This window comes from Macaca nemestrina, chromosome 4, assembly GCF_043159975.1.
Source record: "Macaca nemestrina isolate mMacNem1 chromosome 4, mMacNem.hap1, whole genome shotgun sequence".
Classification (NCBI taxonomy): domain Eukaryota; kingdom Metazoa; phylum Chordata; class Mammalia; order Primates; family Cercopithecidae; genus Macaca; species Macaca nemestrina.
In genome coordinates this window covers 13,529,863-13,549,472 of record NC_092128.1, presented here as the reverse complement: position 1 = coordinate 13,549,472, position 19,610 = coordinate 13,529,863, and the positions used below count along the sequence as shown (strand labels likewise).

At 35.1% G+C, this 19,610-nt stretch overlaps 1 long non-coding RNA gene across 4 annotated transcripts in view; it reads right to left on the bottom strand.

Annotated features, from left to right (window-relative positions):
• LOC105474836 (uncharacterized) overlaps positions 1–6,546 on the bottom strand; it is a 36,665-nt gene extending 30,119 nt beyond the window's left edge. The window contains exon 1 of one of the 4 annotated variants that reach the window (XR_982971.2): positions 6,349–6,546. This is a non-coding gene — a long non-coding RNA (uncharacterized lncRNA). Of the gene's footprint in view, positions 1–947; positions 1,034–2,723; positions 2,982–4,631; positions 5,074–6,348 lie in introns of those variants that run through there. The other 3 variants (XR_982968.2, XR_982967.2, XR_982970.2) reach the window with 3 other exon arrangements.
• Between the last annotated feature and the right edge of the window lie 13,064 nt (positions 6,547–19,610).

Genomic DNA, 19,610 nt, shown 5'->3' with positions numbered 1-19,610 from the left:
AGGACTCTACATTAACTCCCCATCTGTAGCTTAAAATCTTCCTCCTGATTTTCTAGAAAAGAATCTGGCTTTATCAGAGTAACTACTAACTGAACAAAGGAAAATCACCAATCATTTCGGTGACATTAGTTCTTAAAAAGTATTATTTTCTTAGAATCCACTTTGGTCACTTTATGGAGTGAAAACCTACAGACCAGAGCTGTGTAATAGAATTTCAATGCAAGTCACATATGTAATTTCAGTCCTAGTATACACATTAAAACGTACAAAAGAAACAGATAAACTAATTTCTACCCCAGAGGTGGGTGGAAAACCTCGGTAGGGGAATCGTAACACTGGCTTCCTGGATTTCAGAGCAAAGACAAGTTATCGATTTGCCTCTGGGAAATAACTGTTGATCCTGACAGATGGTACCTGACAAAGGCACACATAGGAGACCATTAAACCTGACATATCCATTAAGAGCTGGACATTATGTAACCAACCTAGTCACAAAATTGGTTTGATTCTTCCAAGAGTCAGTGAAAGTTGTATATGTGGCACTGAAAGTATCCTGAAATCACACGTACGTTTCATGTGTAGATGGTTTATAATCCCAAAATACCATCTTGATAACTTGTCATATACTCCTTACCAATGGTTTTATGTGATGCTTTCTATTACTAGTTGACTAAGAAGGAAATAATTCTGAGTTCGGTTTGCACAATATGCTGATACCATTTAAAAGTGAAACTCTGCAATCTCAGACCATGTGACACCTAAGTACTGTAGAGAAAGGAATCCTCTTAATAGATCTTAGACCAGAGAATCTTATCTACCCTGGTCCAGATAAGAGATGGGCTGAGCTAATGGTATATATTAATTCATGGTCTATTTAATAGGAGAGATAGCCTATTTATTGGGAGAACTGGTAAAATGAGGTTTTGGTAATATATATGCATACAAACCTCTGGGATAAATTCAGAAAACGTGTCCTCTGTGATTAGTCATTTATGTAAAGGAATCTTTTATTACCAGGTGGGCAAGATGATCTGCTCTATGGATCATCAAATTTATATCTGATCAAGGAACTTTATGGAACAGGAAAAAGGACAATGAACAAATAGAATGTTCTTGAAAGTATCTCATCTCACAGAAATGGTGGGCCTCACAGAACAACGAGGGGTCCTCCTAATGACACTGTTATAATGAGAAAATGGGGAGAATTCCTGGAACTTCTACAAGCAGTAGCTTTGCTCTGCAGAAGGCAGTGTATTTTCTAAGCTACTCATTAATATCCCGCACTATTTCCTACAAAGCTAAGCCACCTAGGACTGAAAAGTCAAGTGGTAAAATTGAGTGTTGTCTTCTCACTATTATTTCTAAATGTTTTTTACTGTCTATTTCCACACTCGGGATTGCTGGTTAGAAACTGTATTAGCCAAGGAATGAATGCTTCTAATAGATGACCTGATTTTCCTTTTCTGGATTGAAGGTTGTAATTGCTTCCCAAATATTTTAAGCTTCAAATGACATGGGCAAAGAAAGGGGTCAGTGGTCTTGCTGGGTTATTAATTGTGACTTTAGTGGAGAAAGGTAAAGTAACACAGTAGGAGCAGGGAGGAGTAAGAATGGAACTGAGGGGATGTCTTATGTCCAGAAGTAACATATAAGACAATTGTAAACCTGTATAGGTAGGACTAATACAATCTCATATTTCTCAGAAATAAATACTACCATCCCATCTGGAAGAGAATTTCCAATTTCTGTGGTGCTGGCTTAAAACATACTGAAAATGGAATGGAAGGCAATTATAATTGTAAACACCAGCTATAGTTTTGCCACGAGCTAACCCCTCAAAATGATATATTATCTATTAGTATTTTATTCCTCTCTGTGACATGAATATACATATGTTTTAAAGTTAATTTTCATTTTCTTTATTTTTCTTTCCCAGTATTATTGCATATAGAATTTGTTTGTGGAGGTTAATTATAAATTTTGGTCTACAAATAACAGATTATCGAGACAGAATTACAAAAGAAGCAAAAGGAAAACAAGACATCATTTAAATATTCTTAACTTGCAACTGATAATAAGAGATAAAGACTTGAATTGTCTTTTTGAGGGGAAAGGAGTGTGTTTGGGGCTACATTACACAGAGTTGCACTAAGTTAATTAGGAGATTTTGACTTTTTTATTACTGAAGAAGGGCATATGCAGAGAGTAGAACAAGATCTAGAATATAATAATCATTCAAAAATATTTGTTGAATATAAATAAATGTTGAGCTGCCAGTGAGACTGATTGTGAGGTAATTTTAATTTGGAAAAATTTTTGGTATATTAGCATCTAAATCTCTTTCCTCTTTGAGAATACTTGCCCATTGTGTATGAGTCTTGGTGACAGGTTGGGCAGGCCCCTAATGAAACTTTCATTTTGATAATTCAAATTCAGTTTTTCATCAATAAAATTTAGTCATGTGATGTGATTAATAAAATTGTTAAGTCCCTAGCAAGATTAACCGATTTGGGTTTTATTTCACAAATTGTGAAGATCAGGAACGATAGAGGGGTTATTACTCCTTGGCCAGCTGACTTTAAGGATGAATAAGGAATACCATAAAAAGTTTTAGGCCAATGAATTCAAAGATTGAATGAAGTTAAAAGAATTCTTGAAATACACAACTTACTAAAACTGGTACAAGAGGAAATGGAAACTTTGAGAAAGAAATTGAATTATACGTTTTTAAGTTTTCCATGAAGAGAATTCCAGGTCCATATGGTTGCTCTGGTGAATTCTGGCAAGTTTTAACAAAGAGTTTATTCTAGTTTGATAGAAACTTTTTCAAAGTCCAACAAAGATAATCTTTGACAAAAGTTGTATTAGGTTTCCAGGTTGTTTGCTGTACTGTATATTGAGGCAATTATTTTTAAAAATTACTCTGCTTTTTTCTTTAAAACAAAAACTGTTGCCATCTTTAAGTGAATGAGTATCCAGTATTTAGCTCCTACTTATAAGTGAAAACATGCAGTATTTTGGTTTTCTGTTGGTTTCTGTTGGTTTTCTGTTGGTTTCTGTTGGTTTTCTGTTGGTTTCTGTTGGTTTTCTGTTGCTGTGTTAATTCACCCAGAAGATACTCTTTTTCTTAAAACTTTCCTGAAACTAAAGAGAGCTGGCCCTGTCTTAGTTTTTTTCCTTCTAGTGCAAGCACACATTCATTGCTTTCTTAAAAAAAAAAAAAAATTCTCTTCCTTATTCCATCCACTTGAACCATCTTTCCAAGCTGCCCATTTACTCCAACAACTTTAGAATGATCACTCCCAAATGTCTCCACCAAGTCTTACATTTTTCATCTGGTTTTTAAACACATACCCTATCTGCTTTTAAGACACTTCCATAAATGTGCCTTTTTAAAACTTTAACTGAAAAGAACTAATTACTTAATTTATTGATTCAGTAAAAATTTACCAGGTGTTTACTATGTTAAGACTCCTTACAAGGAGATAAGAAAATGAAAGTATATCACTGAAGGACACGTATTAAAGTAGTTAAAGTGAGATAAGTATTGCAACTGGAAAATACAGCAGTACATCACAAAATGAATTTCTCAACTTATTTTCTTATCTTTTTAATGTCATTGATGCCACCATTCAAACCTATTAAAACTGAATTTGTATGAGTGTCACTTTGCTTTTTATTCTACTTTATACCCAATTATTACTAAATCCTTTCAATTCTTCCTTTTTAATGACTTAAGTTTCTCTGTTTTCCTATAAACATTTACAAATTTTGCTATAATGTAAACATATTTTATTTGTAATATGTTGTTAAATTAGCACATACTTAATATAAAAATTTTCAGCAGTCACTAGTATGAAAAGTGAAATTTGTCTCTAACACTCAATCTGTGAGTTACTGTTATTTTATTTTTCTAGTTAATTTTAATGTTTAATGAAATCTATTTATTTATATATACATGAAAATCTGCTATACCTACTGTTTTTATTTGCTTTTTTTAACCCAAAAATTTGTGTATAGTAGATATGTGACTACATCTAAATATATCTTATTCGGTTTAAAAGTTATAGTTACATTTTGTGTTTATTATATTTAAATAAAATATATTTAGCCCATCTCTGATAGATATTGACATTTCCAATATTGCAAAGTTACAAATAATCAATATCCTTTTTTTTAACATTTTTGTTTATTTGATTTTGATTCTATAGGATAGTTTTCTAGAAATAGAAGACGAAAATAATTATATATTGAAAATGTTGAGTATCTTGCCCTATATAATTCAAAACTGTTGTGCAGTTTTCTTACAAAGCATGTATAACATTCCATATTTTCCACTGTCCTATCCATCACACATACTATAATCTTTGAACGCTTTCCCATCCTGAGAAAAAAGATGAACTATTATTGCTTTAATTTGCAGTTTAGTTGATCATCAGTAGTCTGAGTTTCTTTTCATGTGTTTTATGAGCAAATACAAGTCCTTTTGTGAACTCAATAATGTAAACTTGATTAAGCAGTAATTGGGTACTGCATGTGCAAATTTACAAATCATAAAGCTAAGAATCTGTACTAATTCTCTAAAGCAGCTATCCTCTGGCAAGATTGGAGGGATTATGTATCAAAATTACCTTAGTTTTCCACATATGCTATGCCAGATTTTCTTCATCTTCCTAGTATCTTCTCTGCAGCCCAAGCTACCCCATATTCATGAAAGCAGCAGTCAAGCATTAGGGGTAATACCATACCCATATATCATATTTTCTCTTCATATAATGAGAGAATGCCTTTCTCCTTAGTTTTATTAAGAGATTAGGGATTTTATGAAGATCTGTTGTCTGCTTTGTGTTTTCTGCCCAAAGTTCACTAATACCTCTGGATCATCGCCTGACCATCACCCATCAAAGCACATCCCAAATCCTTCCTTGGTTCTCTTTCTCTGCTTTACCTTCACTCCTTTCCCTTCTCCTTGGTTTTATCTGCTTTTTTCTTTTCTTTTCTGTGAAACTCCCCTAGATTGGTCCAGTCTATAAGCATTTTTCCCTCTATATTTTTATAGAACATTTGGTTTCACCTGCTGCCTTGGGACATTTTTCATCTTTTTATATTGAATGGTATTTTTTTCCTGTATTATTAGTGATCTTTAGAATGTTTAATGCTCAACTCCTAAATATTTTCCATTTTTTCAAAAGCAGATTGTCTATTATGTTTCATAAAACACTGTCATATCCTCAACAACCATAACTAACCCTTTAATGAGAACAGAATTATAATCCTCAACCTTTCCTTAAAAACCTATTGCTAACTGCTCAATTGAACAGCTTGGTCCATCTACTTCCCATTTAGCTCGATATTTGCAGTTTTTGCCACGGTAGTATTTTCCTCCCATTTTTTTCTACTGGGATTGAATTAGGCCTTCATGTTACAGAGAGATGCAGAGAAGCATGATCAATTAATATGCTTCATCTCCTCGGCCAGGATAAAAGCTGTTTGTATATAAATCAATGGTTCCTGGTACTATTGTCTTCTCTGAATTCTTCTGAAAGAGATACTGAGAAAGATATTCATAGGACCTGAAAATAAGAGGTTAGAAAGATGTGTGTCTTGTCACGGGCTTACCTTCTCACCATATGCAAATAGCTTCACTAAGAGATGGAGCGGTGGAGTCTGATGATAGCATTTGAGCCCTAGATCTCGCACCTTATTTATATGAAGCAATAACATTTTTTTGTTTATAAAGTAACTTTAAATGGGTTTCATCCACTCAGATTTAACAAAATTCTGCCAATACATCTTCTCTCTTTCATATGTCTTAAATAACATTTTCTCTAGTGGTTTGTGTATTTCCAAAGCATATTCTTCTTCGTGAGCACCTCTCACTATAAAACAAACAATCAAAAGCTCACTCTGGACTACGCCATCCTCTCTTTCCTCCCCTCTCCACTAAAGCTTCTTGAAAACATGTTGAGAGCTCACTGTGCACTCTCTGCTCCCCATCCACAGTAATGCTGACTTGGCTTCCATCTCTTCCACTACTTTGAAAGTGCTATCACTGAAATCGCTAATGCTTTCACAAGGATGAAGCCATTAATTATTTTTCTGCATTATTTATTGGTTCTGCTACATTTGGTATTGCATATTCTCTCATTCACACACCCAGCTTTCCTCTTACCTCCTCTGATACAGTTTTATTCTGGTTTTATTTCAAATCTTTTACTGGTTTATCCCACTCTCCTGGACTTGTCTACCTAACATTTTGACATTTTCGAAGATTTGTTCACAAATCTTTCAATATTTTTACTCTATATATTTTCCTTATTTAAACCCATAACTTTAATATATATTTACCTGTTAAATATTTGCAAATTGAAAATTCTAGTTTCCAGTAATAGTGGGCTAGATGACTCAGATCAGCTAATGTATTCCACTGAAAGCCTATAAAAATGCCCAAAATAATAAAAATTGCCTTTCTTAAATAATCAAGGTCCTGATGACATTATAGTCAAAGTCCTGATGATCATAAGTCTCACAGAAGATCTGAGGAAAAACAAAACAGGAGTTCAAACAGGTAAGCAGAACACAAAAACCGCTATTCTATTAGAACATTAAACATTTATGCGATGGCTTTATCCAGAATAGGATGTATAAACCAAGGCAAAGGGTCCATATAAGATGGGAATCTAATAGAGGCATCCCCCACTAACACCTGGGAACTCATAGGGATGAACCAGGAAGAAATCAGCACTATGTGGCCTGGTGGCTATCTGGGTAGGTCATGGAGTCTCAAGTCAGAATTTGAGACCCCAGCATACCCACACGTGTATTTCACAGAAATACCTAAGAAACCTCTCTGAAGATATTTTCCTTATCCTAGACCTTACATTATTCCTATATATAAGTTTTCAAATACACTGAGCTGCACAGTGTCAAAGATCACTACCAAACAAGCACACAAACAATCAAAGCTTCATGAGTGAAACGCTATAGAAACAAGACAGCAGAATAGGCCCACTAAGTGTTCAGATATCAGTGCCACCAGGTATAGATTATAAAAAAATTATACTTGACGTGTTTAAAAAATAAAATATACATTCAAAGTTATCTGCAGGAAAATGAAAACTATAGGAAGGACAAGTTATATTTGGAAAAGAAACAAATAAACACCTATGAATTAAAGATGAAATAATAACCAAAATTAAATACTTGCTGGACAAGTTTAACGGCAGATTGAATGGATGATTTGACCGTTACCTTGACCAGAAGAAATTATCCAGAATATAGTACCAAATGCCTGCAAATGTGTACCTGTAATCCAGGCCAATATGTCCAATTGCTTTTCAAAGTGCACTCACTTGGGTATCCCCAAAGCATTTCAAATCAATACACCCAAAATTGAACTCATTCCTTTTAAAGTCTCCACATCTGATCCTTTACTCTCCAGATCTAATCCTTCCAATTTATTCCCTCTCTTGGTGTTTTGGACCAGCAATCTGGGCTGTATCCTTGTTATTTCCACTTCACTCAGCCCCAACATCCAATCATTCATCAGAATCTGTATAGTCTCAAGCACTGTGATCTCCTGTGCCTGTCATCTGCTATCTAGCCCCAACAGTAGATCAATAATCATAAACCTCTTCATCTTTTACCTACAGGACGGCAGTGTACTCATCTATTAACACTCTTCTAAAATGCAAATCCAATCATTCCAATTTCTTGTTTCAAATCCTTTAGAGGTTCTAGCAATGTTGGTGAAAACATTCAACCTTTAAGTAACTTATCTAACCCTGCCTGCTTCCTTTACTTCATTCACTGTCACTTCACACATGAATATTTGCTTTGGTCATACTGAATTATTCATATTCCCCAGATGCATCTTACTCTTTTTTGACTTCTAAATGGTTTTTGTTTATTTTCCCTGAAACAGCTTTCTTCATTCATATTCCTATTTTCTACTAATTGCTTACCTGATTTGGATGCCCCACCATTATATGATCACTGTTCTCTGTAATTATTTATCACGCTACATAGTAACCAATGATTTGTGTGTGCTTCCCTAGATGGTGAGCTCCACTAAGGAAGATTCTCTCACAATGTATCACTAGCTCCATACTCAGCACCTGGCATGTAATAAACACTCAATAAACATTGAATGAATACATATGTTCATTTATAATAATATACAAGTAATATTATTTATTTTGCAGGTAGATATTTGGATCATAGTTCTAGCTGGTCTAAAATGTTTATTTTATACTCTTCAGAGTATACAGATTGTACAAAGAACTACTGGAGATGCATAGTTTATAGCAAAACACAGAGGATTGTTATGGTTTGAACATACATGTCTCTCCATATGTGTCTTCTTAATTTTTTTTCCAAGAATAAAGTGGAAGCAGGCTGGTGTGGATCTTAGTCTCAGTGTTCCTGGAGTGAGAGAAGAGGTGAAAGTGGCCCAAAGTCTGGTTGCCATTTCCAAGTGAACAGCCTGGGAAGAAGAGGAACAAGTGCAGAGTCAGCAGTGCTGTGACTTCATTATTATATAATAATATTATATAAGGAGGCTGGTTAGCAATGGACAGTTCTAGCTCGTCCTAGATAAAAACGTAAAGCTGCTTGGGCTTAAGCTGACATCTACCCGTGTCAAGAATTGGGACTAAGGCCCCCTAAAAACACTCAACTAGTTCTTTCCTTTCTTCACTCCCGGGGTGGTTGACTTAGTCAAAGCAGTCCAGCCGGTTTTCCAGCCAAGGTCTCTGGGTGGAGATACCTGAGGAACCTTTGGGACATCTACATTACAGGTGGTCTCTCATCCTCAGTCTGGGGGCAAGAGGAGTGGAGGTGGCAGCTACTTCGGCCCATGTCTCCCTGATGGTTCTAGCTCATACATGGCTCATGATTAATGAGGCAGTGTTGTGTGGCACTATCTAGCTGTTACTTTCTTGCCTACTCTGCTGAGTAAACAGGGGCCCTGTCTTAGCTGGGCTTGAAGTCTGTTCCCTAGGGAAGCGCACTGTGTCCCCGAGTCACCAAAGAGGAGGGGCAAGGGCATCTCCTGCTCTTGCAATTCAAGCCTCCTCCCCACAATCATGCACACTCCCCATGCTGATGTCAGCATGGAGCCCGGGGTGCCTATTAGCAAAGTTGAAGTTTTCCCCAGAGTCCTAGCAGGAGGCTCCCACCAGCTAGCACAGAGGCTAAGGCCAGAAAGGAAGCACAGAGGGAGATGATCCCAGTGTAACAGTACTGAGAGGCGGGGCCTCTGAGAAGTGATGGTCATGGGTCCTCCGCCCTCCTCAATGAGATTAGTGCTATGATTAAAAAAAAAAAAAAAGGTTGAAGGAAGCGAGTGCCCTACTCTACTTTGCCCTTCTGGCTTCCACCATGTGAGGATGGAGCAACAAAGCATCATCTTGGAAGAAGAGCGTGGGTGAGCCTTCGCCAGATGCCAAATCGGCCAGTGCTTCCATAGTGGACTTCCCAGTCTCCAGACCAGAAGAAAGAAATTTTCATTCTTTATAAATTGCCCAGCAGAAGGTATTTTATGATAGCAGCAGGGAGAGACTAAGACAAGGAGGAAAATTCTCAAGGAAAGATTCAGCATTTAAGTATGAGAATGATCTTTCATCTAATTACCCCTGCCATATGCATTTTTAGACCCAGAAATGCTAGATATGTTCTAAGTTTCAGAAGACAATCTGTCACTTATCAACTTTTCATATTTATGGGATTTTAGGGAAAAGGAAGCAAATGCCTAAGTATGCAAAGTAAGAGTTTTCTAGTTGTTATGGGCTGATCGTGTCTCCCCAAAATTCGTATGTTGAAATCCTAACCTCTGGTACCTCAGAATATGACTATATTTAGAGATAAAGGCTTGAAAGAGGTAATTGAAGTCAAATAAGGTCATTAGGGTGGGCCCTAATTTGATGTCACTGTGTCATAAGAAGAGAAACAGACAAAGAAAAGGCTTTGAGAAGATATACAAGGAGAACGTGGCTATCTACAAACCAAAGAGAGAGGCCTCAGGAGAAACCAAACCTGCTGACATTTTGATCTTGTACTTCTGGCCTCCAAAGTGTGAGAAAATAAATTTCTGTTTTTAAGCCACCCCATATGGGGTACTTTGTTACAGCATCCCTAGAAAACAAATACACTTGCCCAGAAAACGACATTATTCAAAGGAAAGTTGAAATTTTCCTTAAAGACCTTGAAGCTCTTCTGTTGAGCCAGTTTGCCTGAGCTTACTCTTTGCTACATTTGCTACAAATGAGAGTCGTAGGGGCCACTGAACAGAAAAGGGTTAGTCTCTGCCCTTACTAGAGTTACATGAAACACATTTTTATATAAAGGAGAAATTATGTGTATATATATATGTAAAAATAACATTATATTTATATTATTTTAATATAGCATACTTTAATAAATATTTGATTATTTTATTAAAATATATATTTTAATATATTATATGTAAATATATTTCTAAATAATGTATGTTATTTTAACATAATATATATTTTAATAAATAGAGTATATATCACTTATTTTTCTTACATATATGAATCTAATGATGTTTTTGAATTTTTCTGATTATTGTACAAGAAAATGAAGCTTTGTGTTCATATTTTTTTCTCATTTAAAAATTTTTATTTTTATTTTATATGGATATGCAGTAGTTGTATATATTATGGGGTACATGTGATATTTTTATATAGGCATGCAACATGTAATGATCAAATCAGAGTAATTGGGATATACGTCACCTTAAATATTTATCATTTGTGTTAGAAATGTTCCAATTTCACTCTTCTAATTATGTTAAAATATACAATACATTATAGTTGACTTTAGGCATCCTATTGTGCTATTGAATACCCAATATTATTCCCTCAAATTATACTTTTGTACCCATTAACCAACCTATTTTTGTCCCCCTCTCCCCATTACCCTTCGCGGTCTTGGGGAACCATTATTCTACTCTCTATTTCCATGAGATTAATTTTTCTATCTATCACTTATGAATGAGAATATGTGATATTTGTCTTTCTATGCCTGGCTTATTTGGCTTAACATATGTCCTCTAGTTTCCATCCATTTTGCTGCAAATTATATCCATTTGTTGCAAATTTGCATTTGTTGCAAATGCAAATTCTTTGTGGCTGAATAACATTCCATTGGATATATGTACCACATTTTCTTTACGCATTTATCCACTGATGGAAAATGAGGTTGATTCCATATCATGGCTGTTGTGAATACTGCTGTAATGAATATGGTAGTGCAAATATCGCTTTGATATACTGATGTCTTTTCTTTTGGATACATACCTACCAATGGGATTGCTGAACCATATAGTATTTCTATTTTTAGCTTTTTGGGGAATCTCCATATTGTTTTCCATAGTGATTGAGGTAATTTACATTCCCACCAACAGTGCGTGAGCATTTTCCTTTCTCCACGTCCTCATCAGTATCAGTTATTTTTTTATCTTTTTGATAAAAGCCACTTTAACTGGCTGAGATGATATCTCATGGTGGATTTGATTTGTGATTCTCTGATGACTAGTTGAGCATTTTTTCATATACCTGTTGGCCATTTGTATATCTTCTTTTGAAAAATATTTATTCAGATCTTTTGCCCATTTATAATTGGTTATTTGTGGGTTTTTTGATATTGAGTTGTTTGAGCTCTTGTTTGGCTATTACTCCCGTGTCAGTTGAGTAGTTTGCAAATATTTTCTCCCATTCTGCAGGTTGTCTCTTCACTTTGTTGATTGTTTCCTTTGCTATGCAAAGCTTTTGAGCTTGATCTGATCCCATTTGTTCATTTTTGCTTTTCTGTACTTTATTTTTGAGGTCTCACTTGAGAAGTCTTTGCTAAGTCTAATGTCTTGTTTTCTCCAGTAGTTTTATAGTTTCAGGTCTTATATTTAAATATTTAATTCACTTTGATTTTATTTTTCTATATGGTAAGAGATAAGGTCCAGTTTTATCCTTCTGCATATAGATATCCAGTTTTCTCAGCCCTATTTATACAAGAGACTGTACTTTTCTCAATGTACGTTATTGGTATTTTTGTAAAAAATGAGTCGACTGTAAATGTGCAGATTTATTCCTGGGTTCTCTATTCTGTTCCATTGTCCTATATATCTGTTTTGATTCTGGTACCATGCTGTTTTGGTTACTATAGTGTTGTAATATAATGTGAAGTCAGGTAATGTGATGCCTCTAGTTTTGTTCTTTTTGCTCAAGATTACTTTGGCTATTCTTGGTCTATTGTGGTTTCACATAAATATGTGGGGTTATTTTCTCAGTATCTGTGAAGAATATTATTGATATTTTGATAGGGAGTGCATTAAAGCAATCTCAAAGATTGCATTGGGTAGTATGGACATTTTAACAATATTATTCTAATTCATGAACATGGAATATCTTTCCATTTTGGTGTCCTTTTCAATTGCATTTATTAATTGTTTTATACTTCTCATTATAAGGATCTTTCATAGTTTTGGTTGTTTATTCTTCAGTATTCTATTTTATTTGTAGCTATTGTAAACGAGGTTACATTTTTGGTTTCTTTTTTCGGATTGTTCACTGTTGGCATACAGAAATGCTATTGATTTTTATAGGTTGATTTTGTATCTGCAACTTTATTGAATTTGTTTACCAGTTCTAATAGGATTTTTGGTGGAACATTTAGGCTTTTATATCTGTAAAATTATATCATTTCCAAGTAAGGTTAATTTGACTTCTCCCCTTCCAGTTGGGTTGCCCTTTATTTCTTTGTCTTGTCTGGTTGCTTTAGCTAGGACTTCAGTACTATGTTGAATAAGAGTGGTGAAAGCTTTGTTTTGTTTCAGATCTTAGAGGAAAAGCTTTCAGTTTTTTCCCATTAAGTATGATGCTAGCTATGGGTTTCATTTTAATCTTAATTAGTAATAAGGGTTTAAACTATTTTTAGTCATTATTCACCAGCATTTTTGCTCTTTTGAAACAGCATTTAAATTAGGCTTGTTTGGTTGAAAAGGCAGGAACACACCTTTGAAAAGAAAAGAATTAATTCTAATGTCATAAAGACTGGAACTAGAAATATTTAGAGACAATAAAATTTTACCAATTTCTCTGCCTAATCCTGATTTCTCTACAAATGTCTTATGCTTATTTTTTCTTCATAAATTTCGTTCACAAATGATTTTGGTTTTCTGTGGCTTCTTTTCACTTTATTTTAAAAAATTCAAACACACATATAAAAATAAAGCTAATTGTATGACAAACTTCCATTTACCATCACCTAGCTTCAACAATTATCGACTTTGCCAATACTGTTTCACATTCCCCTTATTTTATGTATGCATATATGTGCATACATTTTTCTGTGTTATTGAAAAGCTAATCACAGTTATCATGTATGGCTCAGAACTTCTCTCTTGACATAACATTCATGTCATTATGAACACTTGGTAATTAATAGTAGTTCATTGATATCATGTAATACCTAGTTAACTTAAATCACCAAGTGTATCAGAGAGGCTTTTGAGTTTGCTGATTTTTGCCTCATAGAGTTATTTTTCTCCTCCTTTCTCATTAATTTCTATAGATTGATAGTAGAGCTACAGACTTGATATGTGGGCAAGAATTCACTATGGGTGATCTTTTAGCATTACATCATTAAGATAATGATAAATGGTTGTAGCACTTATTTACATATTATTTTCACATGACAATGTATTATTTTCGAATGGTAACTTGAACTTCCTTCTGTCTTTAATTGCAGAAATTCTATGAATAAGAAATTTACTACATTAACCATTTGGTTTTCTGCATTCAAATATAAGGGAAAATAAGCAATGAGTCAATGCTCTAGCAAATTCAGTGGTGTCCAATGATTTTTTTTTTTGGTATAATTATGTTATGAACATTTATATCTTGTATTTCTATTTGTCATAGTCATTATTGTTTCTTTCTGCTGTTTAAATTGTCCAACGTTTGGGAAGGGCTCTGTCAAATTATTTTTGTCCTTTTGTCATAACCTGATTAGACTTTTAATGCTTTTTTGCTTTCTACATAGCAGGATAGCAGAGCCTCAACTTTTTGCTTCTAAATATTTTCAATTGGTATAGTAGGCTATTAATATTTCTAATATTTCTAGGAGAAATATCACTGATGTATTTTTTCTGATACTTGCTCGAATTTAAGGTTTCAAGTTTCACTTAAATTCTTTGATTTTATACTTACATACTTTTTTCTCTTTTGCTGATTACCTTGGTTCTTAACAATTTTGACAAAATCATTTTTTCCTACAACCTACCTATTGCAATAGGCCTACTAACTACAAGACTGTTCAATGGAGTTTAAGATCTTTTAGAGTTATTTTTATTAGACTACGTTAATATTATTAGACTACGTTAATCTAGGTATATATAGAAAAATATTTTACTTATTTAAGCAATTTTTTTCTCTTTGTGATTTAAAACCATTGTTATTACATTAGATACACTGGCTCCCTCCCCCCAACAGTTTTGGGATTGTTTATATGGTTTAATTTTTGACATAAGTAAAATATTTACCTAGTTTCAATGTTAAAATAGTGAGTTATAATTCCATAAAACTTGCTTTTATCCTTGTTCTTCCACCTGTTTTTCCCTTTAGCTGCAGGTAACTTGATTATGTTTGTATCTTTCCATACTGAGACTTAAAAATTTGGAAAATTACCTCGCATTTTGGAAACAAACACTTCATATCTTGCTATACGCCTAAATAAATGCTGTAATTAGTGAATAGCAACATGTAAAAATAAAATTAGTTAATTTCAACAAATGACATTTAATGCCGATCAAGCTCTGAAAGAAGGAAAAAAACTAACCACAGAAACTTTAAAACAAAACAGAACGAACATAGAAACAAATAAATTCTTTCAAAATAAATTAAATTACCCAGTTAAATGTTAAACATTATCATATGATTTTTGGTAATAAATGTAACAAAATTATTATATATAAAATGTAACAAAAATAACAAGAATATAATAGGTACGATTTGATAAGTACTCTTTTCCTGAAAATTTTGAAATCATCCTATTTAGTACTCAGGACTCATCATGTTTATTTTAGTATGCTATTTTATAAGGGAAGAAAGTTAGTTTAAAAAGGCAAATTAACTGTTATTATGTCTTCCCCAAATTCACATGTTGTGAACCCCATTGTGACAGTATTTGGAGATAGGACCTTTATGGAGGTAAAGTTAAATGAGATCTTAAGGATGAGATCACCTGGCTTCTGGTTTCACGTGGTTGCCGGGCTCTTTCTTGTGGTCCAGCTATATATGGAAATCTCGTTGTAGCAGGTGTCCTGGCCCCATATGGAGGCTGGGGCCTCTGCAGAGGCCTAACTTTTATGGTGACTTCTTTCTTCAGAAGGAGCTGGTTCTGTGAGAGCAGGTGTCTCAAGTCTCATGGGTTTCTCATAAGCTAGGAGTTTCTTGAGTTGGCCTGGCTCAGCAGGGCCATCTGCTTCAATGGGGTGTTTACATCCCGTACTAGGGTGGCCTGGCTACCTTGGATGCTCATCTGAGGGCTTGGTAAGGGGTCACAGTGTAAAGGCACTTTGGAGGCCTTTGTTTCTCCATAAGGAATCTTATGTTCTTTCTCTTGAGTGCTTTTCAGTTGGCTCTGGAAGTCTGAAAATTAGAAGATACTTTAAGGGGACACTTCCAAGAAGAAAGGCCTTAGAGGTTGCAAGTCTAGAGGCATGTACAAGGTCAGTAGCTGTGGCTCTGATGCCAGTCCTCAGATGTGCGTCCAGGGAAGCAGTGGGAGAAAGTGTCCAGAAGATGCTATCTGCTAAAAAGCCTTTCAGGAAGCCAACTGCAGATCTGGAGACTTGTCAGCCTTAATCATGTGAACCAATTCCTTATAATAATTCTCTAGGTTCTGTTTCTCTGAAGAGTCATGAGTAATACACTTCCCTGGGGTTACACAGCTACAAAGTGAAACAGGAGAGAAGCAAATTCTCATTCATCTGGCTCCAAATTTCACGCTCTTTTTTGAAGCAACTTTTATAAAACACTTATTAACTATGTAAATGATACAGATAGTAAATAGAAACATCAGAAGAACAGGTCAGAAATAATTTAAAAAGGAGAAATGTGCACAGGAGAATTAAGATATTAATACAGTTAAGTAGCACCATTTAGTTCTCAAGATTCTGTCAACAATTATTTGTTAGAATCTGGATTACTTTTTAAAAATTGGAAATATATTATTATCTCGCTACTGATTGGTACTTTGTTTCTGGTAATAAACCATCAAGGAAGAATAAAACCAGGTTTCTTCTTTGCATTTCTGAATTACTGGTTAATTATAAAACATTCCCTCCCAGATGTGATGACTGATTTTCTGAAGTTAAAATGATTTGCAATGCAGAAACTTGCAATTTCTTAAGTTAAAATGATTTGCAATGCAGAAACTTGCAATCACATGAAAAACATAAACAATAAAAGCACTTACTTTAAAAAAAACTTCCTCGCTGGGCGTGGTGGCTCACGCCTGTAATCCCAGCAATTTGGGAGGCCACGATGGGCAGATCACTTGAGATCAGGAGTTTGAGACCAGCCTGGCCAACATGGTGAAACCCTTCTCTACTAAAAATGCAAAACATAGCCGGGCGTGATGCAAAACATAGCCGGGTGTGGTGGCACGTGCCTGTAGTACCAGCTACTTGGGAGGCTGAGGCACGAGAATCACTTGAACCTGGAAGGTGGAGGTTACAGTGAGCCAAGGTGTGCCACTGCGCTCCAGCCTGGGTGAGAAAGCGTGATTCTGCCTAAAAAAAAAAAAAAAAACTAACAATACAGCAAATAAAGAGATTACAAATATTAATTGTATACATCATAGTTTAGAAATTAAGTCCAGTATTTTCCACTTACTTACTTTAGTTTGTTTTATTTAATGCGAGCAATAGACATATGAAGAAATTTTATGCCTAGTCTTTCTGATTATAGATATGTCACCCTGCAAATACAAGGATTATATTTTATGTACATATCTTCCTTTCACAGGCTTATGACCCATGCAGGGTGACTTAGCAGTTTGATGTTGATTTAATACCTCAGTCAGCTAGCACCTACAAAAAAGTGAGTTATGAATATTAGGCATATATTTTAGAATCAATAAATAACTACTAAGCCTGTGCAATACAGTGGTAAGTACCTAGGCACTCTGCAAGGTAGTAATAGGCTAAAATGAACAAAAACAAAATCAAAGCAAGCAAAAAAATACAAGAACCTTTGGCCAAGCGAAAAATTGAAATTTGAGAAGACATTTCTTATCATAAACATGGCATAAGAATTTCACTTACCTTGGGTAGCACAACATAGTTAAATTTGGACTGAGGAATGTAAGTTACATTAGTCCAAAGGAAGGAATTGGTGTCCAACAAAAGGATAAGCCTCTTGGAAAAGAAGCTTTCTGTTCCACGTGTTTAGGTAGAAGCTCAGTAACTCTGCATCAAGGCGACTATATGAGGAATCCTTATGCCAGATGATTCAGTGAACCTTGAAAGTTTACTTCAGCTTGAAAGTTTACTTTATATGTGACATGATCCTATGTCATCATTTGAAGTCATTTACAGACAGAGGTCATTTGCAAACAGAGGTTTTCTGTCATTTATCAAGGTCACTGGGCCATATTGCTTTCCATTCTCGAGTGAATTGTTTTATTTAACTTAAAATATTTCATTCTGACAATGTCTTGTAGAATACAATTTTGTCCTTAACTTGGTTTATGATTGTTAGTATTTATTTAGCCTAAGTTTTCTGTTCCCTCCTTTCATCTCCTCTCCATCCCCTGCCTCCCTGGACCATCTGTCATTTCTTCCTTCCCAGGGAAAACACATTTTCATTTTACAGATATAAATACTGGGAGTAGAACTGGACTGTTGAAATTGAATGAGACAGATATTTTTAATAGCTGTTTCTGTACCAGAGAAAGGATTCGGTCACTCTCCTTCTCCCTCTAGATGTTTCTTTCACTTAACTGACTTGATATTGTATATATATTTCATCTGAGGGAAAATTAGAAAGACCAGGAGACAGGGCAGAAATGATGCTGCTGCCAATTCATCTTTACTTGCACTTTTTTCATTGAGCCTGTCACGGGCTACTGGGAAAAAGAGACAAAGCTCTGGAGTGACAAATAGGCCCCGTGATTATTTTCAACAAGTCACACAAAAGTAGGACAAAATATCTTAATGTTTTCCTCTTTCCTTTCATCTTTCATTCAACAGAGGTTTGCTGTCATTTATAAAGGTCACTGGGCCTGTGAGGAGACAGGCAGAGAAAAAGTTTGGTCCATCCCTCAAGCAGACTTTTAAATAGTGACTATATTGAAATAACATAAAATAAGACCTTGAAACTAGAGTATGTCTGAGTCTTTTAGGGAAAAAGGTTTTATTAGGCTACCCACCATCTTCTGTCTACCCAGTGTTATTGGGAGCATTAGATAATAGAGCATTTTCGTGTGGAAAGAATGGGAATGTGAAAAACATATTTTTTTCTTGTTTCTCTGTAGAAATAGTTGATTGGTTTCAGACAAGAAGTCCTGAAGAAAAAAAAAAATCATATGGAACACTCTTTGGCACTTAATGTGTGTACTGATTTATTTAGTAACTTTTTCCTCCTCTTGGGAAGCATTGTGAAGTAATACACTCTTCAAACTGTAAATGTGACTGAAGCTACATGAATAAAAGATAGACTGAAATGAGTATCTATAGCCACTTAGCTACAGCCACTTTAGGCTTAGAAGCGGGCATCGTGCCTGAAGGATTTATACTAATTGAGGACTTTTGGAACATGAATTGGATGCGGCGCCTCCAATTTACTCCTGAGATAAGCCAGGACTGTACTTTTACTGGAAAACTTGTCATGATAAATTCTTACCTGACGACACGATGCAGCGGTGACAAGGGGAAACACTAATGACTCCTTACTGAACGGCTGCTCCATGAAAGGCACTAAGGGGGATGGGAGTCAGGAAACCATTCAAGGAACTCCTAGCCATTAATATTACTTTAGTCATCATCTTACTTGATACGGCAGCATTTGAAACAAGTCTGTACTTGTCGTTGCAAACTCTTCATCGACTTCCAACACAACCCTCTTTATCTCCTATTTTACCACCTGCTCTTTGTCAGTCTCTTTATTACTTGTTCTTCCTCTGAATTTTGGAGCACTCTAGGATCATTTTTGGGATCTTGTTCTCATTAGACTGTCAGCCCATGGGAGATCTCACAAATTCATTGCTTTAAGGGCCTTCTACCTTCTGACATCTCCTGTATTGTCATCTCTGCCTGGAACCCCAACAGAAGCGTGACTAATCCTCATTCCCATTTAGATGTGATAGGAATCCATCAGTAAACAATTTTAAAACAGAGTGACTATTTTTCCCATCGTAACAGTCCTTCTTTCAGGCTTTCCTATATCTTTTAATTGACACTTCATTGTGCTCATTTCCCAAGGAAAAACCTGAAATTCATCTTTGAAACTTTTTTTTTTTTACCACCCACTCTAATTCAACTCACAAGATAAGCCTGTAAGCTCTGCTTTCAATATTATATTGAAAAT